Below are 12,206 nucleotides of genomic sequence, written 5' to 3' on the forward strand. Positions count from 1 at the left end.
CCACCCAGTTATGAAGGAAACCCTATCAGAGAGAAAAGAGAAGAAGTACCCTTGGGAACTCAAGGGTGTAACCCTGAGGGAGGTGACCTCATGCATGCAGTTTCTTTGAAGTCCAGCGTTTTATCTTAAAAATAAGGCAATATTTTTATTCAACTCCATAATATCTGTGTTTGTTTTCAATGTTTGTTTGAAGTGTTGTAAATTACTTTGCTATTAAATTACTTAATTCCCCTATCCCACCTCTAATCTTTGAGTAAAATTGAAGCCTCAAAGAGACAAGCCATAATAATAATAATGAGGTTTCAAGAACTTTCTAGGATGACACTGGGGGATTCCCAGGAGTATGAGGATCACAGCCATGAATAAATAACATGTTTAAAAGGATCCCTCATTTGCATCTTTCAGTCCCTGGCCTCTGGCACAGTACCAGGTGCAGATTTGGCAGTCAGTAATTGTTTGTGGAATTGACTGGCATTGAAGTTGCAAGATTTCTTCACTCCATTCGGTAGCTGCTGCCTATTCTGGCTGGTTCTTGGTGCTTTTCTAACTAAAATGCAATTCTCCTTTGTCCTGAAGGAAAGATGGAGGTGGGGCCTTAAAGAATCAATTGTAACATGTGTTTATACTTTGATCATCAGGAGTCAGCTGTTGAAGTAGGTGTTTTCTGGTGGTTCCTTCCGGCCTCAAGGAGACCAGACACTGTCTTGAGTACAGTGTCTTGAGTACTTGAAGGAGTACAGTGGATGTTTGGGAGCCTGGACTCTGCAGTCAAACTGCCTGATTGCGAACCCTGGCATTACCCTGGTATCTGTGGGTTTCCTAGTTGACCTGTCAAGGCTTCATTTTCCTCATGTGTAGTACAGGGCTGATAATGAGACCTACCTCATCAGGTTGTTGAAAGGGATAAATGATGCCACCTATGAAAACGTTCAACATAAATCCTGAGACAAAGTCTGCACTCATTAAAAGGCAGATGTTCTTACAACTAGTTGACTGAAGGGGTAGATAAATCACAGGATGAGCCCAAAACAGTTCATGTAAAAATACTTTGAAAATGTGACCCAGAGACTAGGAAGCAGCTCTGGACAATAATTAATTGCCTTGGTGTAAAATTCCAAAATTCCCACGATGAATATAATAATTTAAAGTATTTTGGCACTCTCCACCCCTCTGCAATACACACATACACACACACTCTTAACCAGCAAGAGTAAAATAGTAGGGGAAGGTTTTGCCTAACAGAGGAAGGTCTTACGCTGCAGCCATTTTTCATCCTTTTCTTCTAAAGCCAGAACTTCCCAAAACAGCTTGGTGTGCATGGGATGCTGAACCACCTAGCTCATGGTAGAGTGGTGAGCAGCCTTGGGCTCCCACCGAGCTTTAGAAGTTAGCTTTAGAAGTTAGCTTTAGAGCTTTCCCGTGGCAGGATTGCCCTGGCTGACAAACATAAGGAGCCCCAAAGTTTCTCCTACCCACAGATTTCCCCATTCCCCCATATGTCCTGGGAAAGCCCAGTGCTATCTAGGAATTCCAGAATTAGAATGCGCTTCTGAAGGTGTCATATTTAAGGGTAGGCAGGCTGCTGACTAGTTATTTTTTTTAACATCTTCCCATCCTTTGGCATCTACTCCAGGAAACGCCAGCCAGAACTCTCTGATTAGCTACCATATGGATAGAATTCTATAAGAAAACACTGTATAATCTGTATCATTTAAGTGCTCTGGTGAACAGGTGATTTCATGGTAAGGAAAGGATCACAAGCACGTTGGTTTGGCCTGCTGTCTTATTAAAAAGTTATCAGGCAACCTTGAACCACTGTTTTTTTCCTAGCACAGCTTTATTCTGTTGAATGTGATTTAAAGACCTGCATTTTTACCTGATTGATTTGGTCAGGAGTAAGAAACATTTAATGCACAGAATAGAAAAGTTTTTCATTCAAGAGAGGTATTTATGGTTTTGAAATTCCTGCAAAAGAAATCCAGATGGCGATCAAAGACCAAAGCAGTGAAATAGTCATTGTGACCTCATTTTCCAAAGACATCTCCACAAGGTTAAGTGCTTCACGTCCCCCTGTTCATGGCCCAGGCTTCTAAGAGAAGCATATTGGAGGCAGGTGACATGGGGCCATGCTAGGGTCCTCCAACCAGAGCTAAAGGTCACACCCAGATGAGGACTAGCAAGATCCCTAAAGGCCTGGAGAAAACCATAGGGTCTAATGAATTCATTCTGTGTTTGTGACCAGAAGTGATGTAACAATGGCTCGGGTAGTGCCTTCCTCAAGACTTTGGGAAGCTTACCCCAATAATGGCTAAAAAGCTCTAGGTGCAAAAATCCCTCAGGTAACTTTCCCTTAGTCTCAAACAAACCTTACAGCTCTGGTTTTATTGGAATCCTGTGGATTTACCTTGTTACCAAATCAAACTTAGGTCTGCTCGTCCACCATGCAGCAAAGCCAATTTACTGACACCAGATTGTTGTGAAAGTACAGCATTTATTGAAGGGCCAGCAAGGAGTCTGGGCAGCTCATGCTCAAAAGACTTAAACTCCCCAGTAGTTTTCAGGGAAGCATTTTTAAAGGCAACATTTGGGGTGAGGGCTGCAGGGTGCCTTCTTCTGATTGGTTGGTGGTGAGGTAACAGGGTGATGTTTCAGGAATGTTAATCATCAGCCTTCTGGTGTCAACAGTCTGGGGTGTAAGTGCTTGTGCTCAGCTTGTTGTCAGCATCCTCTACCTGGAGTGGGCCGGGAGGTGTCTTTGGTTCCTACCGAACAACTCAAAGATATCCTTCAGGTTGTTATGTGTATCCCTTGAGGAGGAACTAGGACTCTCTTTTATTGCTGAAGTGTTGTCATTACTTTTCTTGTTTAAACTGCTTTTCCTTTGTTTCTGCATTCCCTCACTTCCCTAATTAGTTACTGACTGTGCCTGCTCTTTAGAACTCAGGAAGGGCCTAGGAGACTAAAGCCTTTTTCTACAAACAAGAAATGGGGCTATGTTGCAGGAAGGTGGACCCCTTCCAGGGCCTGAGAGTGGGCTTTTGTCTAACACTCGGAAGTGAATTGTCCGAGGAGACACACGTGCTGGCCAAGCAAGAGACTTTATTGGGAAGGGCCCCCCCCGGGCGGAGAGCGGGAGGGTGAGGGAACCCAGGAGGACGGCTCTGCCACGGGGCTCGCGGTCTCGGGTTTTATGGTGATGGGGTTAGTTTCCGGGTTGTCTCTGGCCAGTCATGTTGCTTGGCACATAGTCTGACCCAGGGTCCTTCCTGGTGGTACGCGCATCGCTCAGCCAAGATGGATTCCAGCAAGAAGGATTCTGGGAGGTTGGTTGGACATATGGACTGGCATCTTCTCTCTCCTTTTGACCTTTCCCAAATTCTTTCAGTGGGTGGTAGCTTGTGAGTTCCGCATTACTTACCAGGACCAACTGTTGTAAGATAACTCATGCAAGTGGTTACTATCGGGCCTGGCCAGGGCCAGCAGTTTTGGTCAGTGGTTCCCCTAAAAGATAAGGATGGACTTTTGTACCCAGAGGGCCCTGCGGGGTCTTGCTTGTTTTCCATCTGGAGAGAGTATTGGCTATGAAGCAGTAGAGGTCTGATACAAGATTTTGTGCCAGTGACCAGTTTAAACTTGGCAGTTTAAACCTTGGCAGTGTCCCTCCAGGATCTAAACGCTGAGCCCTGTGTAGACAGGAGGGTCTTGGCTGTCGTATGGATCACCTTCTGTCCTGCTTCCTTCCTCATCTTCTCCACCATCAGGTCACATGATACTTGTCTTCCTTTAGCGACAGGGAAGAATTATCTAAATCGTTGCCATATAACCTGAACAAGAACAATGGTTTAAGTTGTCTCTCCTTGAGGAGATAAGTATGCTGCTGGCTGCCCTAATCCAGATAGCTGTGTCTGTGTCAACAGTGGATGAGAAAAAATGCTCTATCCTTAACACTTGAAGGGTGAGAGCAGATCTCAGCTCTCAAGAAAGGGCATTTCTTTTGTCTTGGTGGTTTCTCCCTCTTCTGTGTTTTCTTCACAAAAAGAATAGTCACATACGTGCACTCTGGTTTGTTGACTTAAAGAGAATTTTTATACTTGGTTAGAAAAAAAATGAGAGGCTTATACCACAAAAGAAATCCGAGCAGAGGCAGCATCTCCTGGAAGTAGTTGGGGGGGCTCTACAGGTGGAAGTGAGCTTGAATGCCAGCTCCTCCCCTCCTAAGGCTGGGAGCTTGGTCGCGCTAATGAATATCTTGTTTCCTCATTTGCAAAATAATAATAATAGTAATACCTTCTTCCTAGGACTGTAGGGAGGATTAAATATGAAAGCACATTTAAAGGGTTCAGAACAATGACTAACACATACTAAGGGAGAGTTTGTGATTTTAAAAAGGCCCCACTTTCCTTACCCAAGTTCTGAACAAATTAAGCGTAAGACAAAAGGAGACTAAAATACTGGGGACTTCCCCGGTGGTGCAGTGGTTAAGAATCCTCCTGCCAATGCAGGGGACAGCGGTTCCATCTCTGGTCCGGGAAGATCCCACATGCTGCGGAGCAACTAAGCCCATGCGCCACAACTACTGAGCCCTCATTCTGCAACTGCTGAAGCCCGTGTGCCTGGAGCCCGTGCTCCGCAACAAGAGAAGCCACTGCAATGAGAAGCCTGTGCACCGCAACAAAGAGTAGCCCCTGGCTCGCCGCCACTAGAGAAAGCCCGCGTGCAGCAATGAAGACCCAGTGCAGCCAAAAATAAATAAAAATGAAAAAAAGAAAGGAGACTAAAATATTAACTTGGTTCCTTGATAAAGTCAATGCTGAAATATAGCTGAGGGTTAGGGCAGCAGTGGGCTGTACCCCAGAATGAGGCTAACATTCTCACCAGTTCCATTCTCACCAGACACATGTGGACCATCGCAAGCCTTCCCACATGGGGGCCCAGAGAGAGACTGGGAGACACAGTGTTAGACTAGAGAAGCCCCATTGCTCTCTGGGAGAGAGGGAGGAGCTGGGGAGAGGGTTTGGGGGAATATCCCACTTTCTGGAAAGTCAGGAAGTGGAAGAAGTGCCTCCCTGCCAACGTGATCATTTATTGTGAGCCATTATAATGGCTGTGTTGTGTCTTTTGCTGTTTGTTTTTATTAAAAATCTCCAAGGAGACTATAAATAATTTGCCATCCCTTCTAGGAGACCTTCCCCACTAATCCTGGCCTTTATTTTCACCCTCTTCTCAATTTCCAACCCAGGAGTCTGTAGAGCTCGCTTGGGCCTTAGCACAGGTGAGCTGTATTTGCATCGATTTCATATACCTGTTCTCTCTCTCCACCCACCTCATCCCTCCATGTTCCTCAGCGCCCTGTGCATTATGGGTGTTGCACCATTTCCCCAGATTTTGTGACATTTCCCGCTCCATGCAGAGGCCAGAGGGAGACCCTGGACATGTATCAGAGGAGACCACAGCAGAAGCGAGGGCTGATCTATGGACCTTTCTGGACTACAGTGTCTCTACTCTTCACACTGTTTCTACCCCCAAATTGGTGAATTTGTTATTTAATTCAATTCAACAACCACTTAATAAATACTGGTGGTCAAGGAGAATGAGACGGGCCCTCCCCTCCCCCCCCCCGCCCCCTTCAGGGTCACCCTCTGGGAAGACCACACTCAACCAGGCAGCCCCCCTGGAGCTCTCTCTCTCCAGGCTGCACGAAGTGCTCCCCCCTCTTGCTTTTTCAGGCCTAGAGAAGGTAAGCATCCCCGTGCTGACTGCAGCATCCCTTGTGGGCACGTGTTGGACCCTTCCCACCCCTATGGAAACACTGCAGTCCCTTTACTAAGCTCTCCTCAGTTACCAGGTCCGGGTGCCATCTCTTCTCACTCCAGACCCTGCCTGAACAAGACATTAGGCAGATGGCCCAGGAGCACGTGTCCTTGTTTAAACTGAAACCCGAGTCGTCCTTGGATGGTGGCTCTGAGCCTGCCCGCTGCCCACTGCCCGGGACACAGCGCCCGCAGCCCCAGTCTCTCGGGCGGGAGGCGGCTGTATGCCTCTGCCCCATCCTGAAGGCTCTCTGGGTGTCAGTTGTTGATCAAGGGTTTTTTCCAGGGTATCCAGCAGCAGAAAGGTGGGTAAAAGCAGAGGGGAGGGAGGGATCGGGGGTAGCAGAGCCAGTAAGGTGATGCGTGAACGTGCTCCCGGGAAAGTAGGGGTGTTGTGGAGTCTGATGATTCCAAGGTGGGTGAGGAAGTGGCAGAGTGGGGAGAACAAATGAGGAGGAGAGGCGGCTAAGAGAGAAAATGGGCCCAAGAGGGAGCCATGGGAGATTCATATATATAAAGGACTAGGGCTTTGCTGTTACATTATTTTAAGAATATAGGGGCTTCCCTGGTGGCGCAGTGGTTGAGAGTCCGCCTACCGATGCAGGGGACACGGGTTCGTGCCCCGGTCTGGGAGGATCCCACATGCCGCGGAGCGGCTGGGCCCATGAGCCATGGCCGCTGAGCCTGCGCGTCCGGAGCCTGTGCTCCACAACGGGAGAGGCCACAACAGTGAGAGGCCCGCGTACCGCAAAAAAAAAAAAAAAAGAATATGTAACTGTGTTGAGTTTCTGCCAGGAGCTGGGCTCTGTGATGGACACAAAGGACACAAAGATGAGCTCTGGACAGGATAGAGGCCTCGCCCCCAGAGGGCTGGGAAGCCCGAGCAGTGGTTTCCAACCTTGCTTTTGCTTCCATATATAGGAACTTCCATATATTTATCCCCTCCCTTCTGGCCCCCACTGAGAATCACTGATCCCCTGGCGCACACACACACACCTACCTGAAATGCTAGGCAGGCGCGATGAGCTACACCGCGTAGGTAAGCATCGCCCTAACAGCACTGAAGAGGAAGCAAGAGGTAACATCCAAGCCGGCCCTCGAATAAGGAGTGTGATACGGGTGGTGAAGTGAGCAGAGCATCCCACACGGGGGAGGTGGTGTGAGCAAAGGCAGAAGAGTGAAGTACCCAGTAGGTCCAGGAACAGCGAGCATCCTTGCGCCCCATGCAGGAGGGGTTGCTGGATTCAGTAAGTAAAAATGGCAGATTGTCCCCCAGATTAGGGCAGATTGATATTTTTAAAGTATTCATTGTTTATCTGAAACTCCAGTTTGACTGGGCATGCTGTATTTTACCTGGCACCCTACCTGACCCGTAGGGCCTCTGGGCACACCTCCTGGCCCCTCTAAGGAGCATGTCCGGCCCCAGAGCTTCCGGGCAGTTTGCACAGGAAGCCACTCAAAGCAGTGGCCTTACTGAGACTTGCTTGGTCAGCGGTGGAAAATGTTCCGGATTGTGTTCTGGTTTCGTTTTTAAATTACGATTAGCACAAGAGGAAAGCATTGCCAGAGGTGGCTATTTCAAATAGCTCGGCGGTGAAATCATACTACTGTTCCTGCTGTACCAAGTATTGGGGGCTGTTAGTGAAAAGAAATGCTGCATGGGAAGCATGGACGTTTCCACCCTGCAAAGGGCAACGCTGACACCCAGAAGGAGGCTTTTGACTCTCTTGCCCTCTGGTGGCCGAATATCTACACAGGCATTTGAGTTCCTGCTCCTCTCGTGCCCTTGGACTAACTGCTCTATCTCTGCAGTCAGTAAGTGACATAATTAAGGAAGATGCAAGCAGCTGCAGGTCCAGGCAGATCCTAAGCCCCAAAGCCAGCCCGAGAGGTGCTTGGATCCAGGGAAGAGGCGTAGAAGGCTGTGTTTCTCTTCTGTAGCCTCTTCGTACTTCATGAAGCTCCTGGGCCAGGTTTCAGGCCCTGGGGATTGAAATCTGCCCACCGTTGCCTTTACTTTCATTCATTCATCCGACAGATATTTCCAGAGTGCCTGTGATGGGCCAGGCACCGTGCTGGGTGCTGGACGTAACATCTGGCGTATTTCATTTTGATGTGGAATTAAACCAGAGGGTTGGCACACAGCTCTAGAAATCGCACTCAAGGCAAATTGAACACATCACTAGGCACAGGAATTTTAGAATTGTAAAAGCACCTACATGACTAATACGTTGTTCGTTGACTCCAATTTTCCTGCCACATCCTTCCTTTATAACTCATACCTACAGCGTCTTTTTGATAAACCATCCTGAGACTTCTTGGTAACCATTCATAATTTGGCACACAGTAATCAATCAGATTGCACATAATGCAAAATTAATGCCATGTGATGTGCCTAGAGCTATTCCTAACTTTATGAAAAAAGAGGGTCTTGGCAGAATGTTGGATTTTTCCTCCATTCCTAGAACATGCAATGCTGAGTTGCTGACAGTGAAAGAATGTACCAACAGAAGGCTATTAGAACAGTGAAGTTGTTTTGGAAAGAATTGGGTCTGTTTGTGGTCGTACTGACCCAAATACATCAGTGTAAAAACCTAGGTGGGATGTTGATAAGTCACCTGAGTTTGTTCAGCTCTACAGGGTCACCTTCCCATTCTGCCACCCCACATGCAGTTCATCTTTACAGCATGCCAATTTCACTTCCTATGTAGTTCTCAAACCTACCTGCTCTTGATGCAGATTAGTATATATAGGATGGATAAACAACAAGGTCCTACTGTCTAGCATGGGGAACTACATTCAATATCTTGTGATAAACCGTAATGGAAAAGAATATGAAAAAGAATGTATATACACGTATGTGTGTGTATGTGTATATATCTGAATCACTTTGCTTTATGCCAGAAATTAACACAGCATTGTAAATCAACTATACTTCAACTAAAAAAAAAATTTAATGAAAATTTGCCTTCAGCTTTCCCTTGAAATTTAAAGCACTCATGTTTCAAATCAATAAATCCTTTTTAAATGACCAAAAAAAAAAAAATCTACCTGCTCTTTTAGTCCTTACTTCCTTCTTAGGTCATATTCTTGCATCTTTTTCCCTGAACTGTTATAATAGACACTTTAGTGTAGTCCTTTTTCCTGCTTCTCTGAAATACATTCTCCACACAGATTTGTCTAAAACACAGATCATGACTCTGCAGCACTTACAGGATAAAGCAGACTCTTTGTGCATGGAACGCACGGGACCACCACCTGTCCAGCCGCATCTAACATCACTCCCGTGTCCTTCCCATTACGTCCCTGCTGGGATCTTGTAGCTGCTCTGAATTGGTTTGTGGACCTGTTAAACAAATATCCAAACATAGATACTACTTCTGTGCTATATTGCTTAAGGGTTTTCTCCCTTATATAAGCAGATAGCCCTGAGGTGACCAAATCCCATTCTAACTATGCTATGAACCTGCCCTGACTGTGTTTTCAGAGTGCTGTCATCCATGAGTACTGTTTTTATCAGATTCCAGGCTTCCTGCCTCCCCCCCCTCCGCCCCCAGCTGTGCAGGATTCTCTGGCTAATTCTCTTTGCGTCCCCAGGGTTGCGTGAAATGGATTTTGACCTCAACGTGGAGTAAAAATGCTTTGGTTATAAAGGCCTATAACCTTTTTTTTTTTGGAAAGGTTACTGATGGGGCAAGGGTGGGGACGCCCAGTCTCTCTAACTGGGGAACAAGTTTGTTCCTGGCAGGTGCTTCCTACACTAAATTTCAACATGTTCTAATTTTCCCAGTCAGTCTTGCAAACGTAATGTCACTGGGCATGCCTCATCCGAATCTATTCTTGATATTTCCATTATGTTTAGATTACTGAGGTCACTGCATTTTATTTTTGTTGAGAGCTCTACAGACTTTGAAGAAAAATGCCAAAATAAATTCCCTGAATTTAGTAGAGAGGAAATAGCTATGCGTATCACCGTGTGGGGATGACCTGATGAATACCAACGGATCTCGGGGTTCTGCCCACTTTCTGCGTCACTTTCTACTTTGACCCACCAGACTTAGTCACCTGTCTGGCTCTCTTAGGGATCATGACCCACATGGGGATGATAAAGGATGGTTTATCATGTTATCACTGAAATTGATAGCATTGCCTATCAGGTTCTATTTATTCATTTACCACACTAAAATGGCACTTACGAGGTGCCGGGCACCGTTCTTCTTTTATCCTCATAACGACCCTATGAGGTAGGTACTACTATTATGTCCATCTTATTGGTAGGAAAACTGAAGTCACTTGCCCAGGTTGGCACAGCAAGTAAGGGATGGAGCAGAGACTCAGGCTTGGACTCAGAGTCTACACTCTCTCCATGCTGACACTCCTGGAGAGATATGAGCAGCTCAAGGTGACTAAAGCCATGTGCTTCTCCTCACCTTAGAGATCAGTGTGTACCCCGCTCGGCCTCTGTGTAAAGACGAGGCCTCAAGAACTAGGCTGTAGCTTGTATGTGCAGACGGCATTGGTACTCAAGGTAGAACACTGGGAATAAAGCATAAGCAACTCTGTGCTCCCTCCCATCAGTACAGCTGGGGCCCTGGATGGAAGAGCTGCTTAAGAACGAAGAGGCTCCAGCCTGAGTTATTATCCTCCTTCCTAATATGAGCCTGGGTTGTCTGCAAAAGCTGTAGTAGAAGAACTGAGATATTTATTAGGTTATCATGGCGAGGGGTCTCAGAATTTATCCAGCCTAAAGCCTTCATTCTACAGGTGAGAAACCCCAGGGCCCAGAGAGGTTAAATAACCACTCATCCAGGCTTCCCTGGTGGCTCAGTGGTTAAGAATCCACCTGCGAATGCAGGGGACACGGGTTTGAGCCCTAGTCCGGGAAGATCCCACATGCCGCGGAGCAACTAGGTCCATGTGCCACAACTGCTGAGCCTCTGCTCTGCAACAAGAGAAGCCAAAACAATGAGAAGCCAGCGCACCGCGACGAAGAGCAGCCCGCGTTCACCACAACTGAAGAAAGCCCATGCACAGCAACAAAGACCCAATGCAGCCAAAAAACAAAACAAAAACAAATAAATTTAGGAAAAAAAATTTAAAAAAGGCAAATCAGCTTTCTTAAAAACAAACAAACAAAACCACTCATCCAAGATCACACAGCTCAAGTGAGCATGAATTTGCTTCTGTGTAAATTGAGAACCTGAATAAAACAGCACTTTGTTAATTACTAGTTTACTGCCTCTGTTTTGTTATCTTTGGATTTTTTGTTCACCAGGCCACACTTATTGTCGTTGATTTTTTTTTTCTTATTGGATAAACATAGATGCTGGTCTACGTAACTTCTGTATCATAGTGACTCAGACTTGTGTGAAATCGATGAGCTTTCCCTTGGGAGAATATTTAAATCAGAGTGGGCAGATCGCAGAGCATGTGCTCTTGTGAACAAATACGCAGAGAAGGCGGAAGGGGTAACAGAGAGACAGTGCCCATGACCCCAGCAGACACACCATGAAACGGTTCGTTTCTTATAGCTCCAGACTAACTGCCCTGCAGCTCACCTGCCCCCTCCCCACCACTCCTTGCAATACAGCCTCCACTGTGCCAACAGAATCACTTTCTAAAGCACGGATTTGGTCCATTCACCCCTCATGGCCTACAGATTACAATTTAAACTTCTCCTTTGAAATGCAAGAACCCTCAAAATGGCCCTTACTTGTTTTATCAATCTTCTGTCAATCCCCATCCCCATCATCAATTTTTTATTTATTTTTTAAAAATGAAAAAAAATTGAACTATCGTTGATTTACAATGTTATATTAGTTTCAGGTGTGCAACATAATGATTTGATATTTTTATAGATTATACTCCATTTAAAATTATTATAAAATATTGACTATATTCCCTGTGCTGTAGATTACATCCTGTGCTGTGTCTTATTTATTTTATACCTAGTAGTTTGTACCCCTTAATCCCCTTCTACTATCTTGCCCCTCCCCCTTCCTCCCCATGGGTAACCACTAGTTTATTCTCTGTATCTGTGAATCTGTGCGTCTGCTTCTGTTTTGTTATATTCATTCGTTTGCTTTATTTTTTAGATTCCACATATAAGTGAAAATATACAATATTTGTCTTTCTCTGTCTGACTTACTTGACTAAGAGTAATACCCTCCAGGTCCATCCATGTTGCTGCAAATGGCATTATTTCATTCTTTTTTATAGCTGAGTAACATTCCATTGTGTATATACCATATCTTCTTTATCCCTACATGTAACGATGGACACTTTGGTTGCTTCCATGTCTTGGCTGTTATAAATAATGCTGCTATGAACATTGGAGGGCATATATCTTTTTGAATTAGTGTTTTCGTTTTCTTCGGATATATACCCAGGAGTGGA

Source organism: Mesoplodon densirostris, chromosome 4 (assembly GCF_025265405.1).
Source record: "Mesoplodon densirostris isolate mMesDen1 chromosome 4, mMesDen1 primary haplotype, whole genome shotgun sequence".
Lineage (NCBI taxonomy): Eukaryota > Metazoa > Chordata > Mammalia > Artiodactyla > Ziphiidae > Mesoplodon > Mesoplodon densirostris.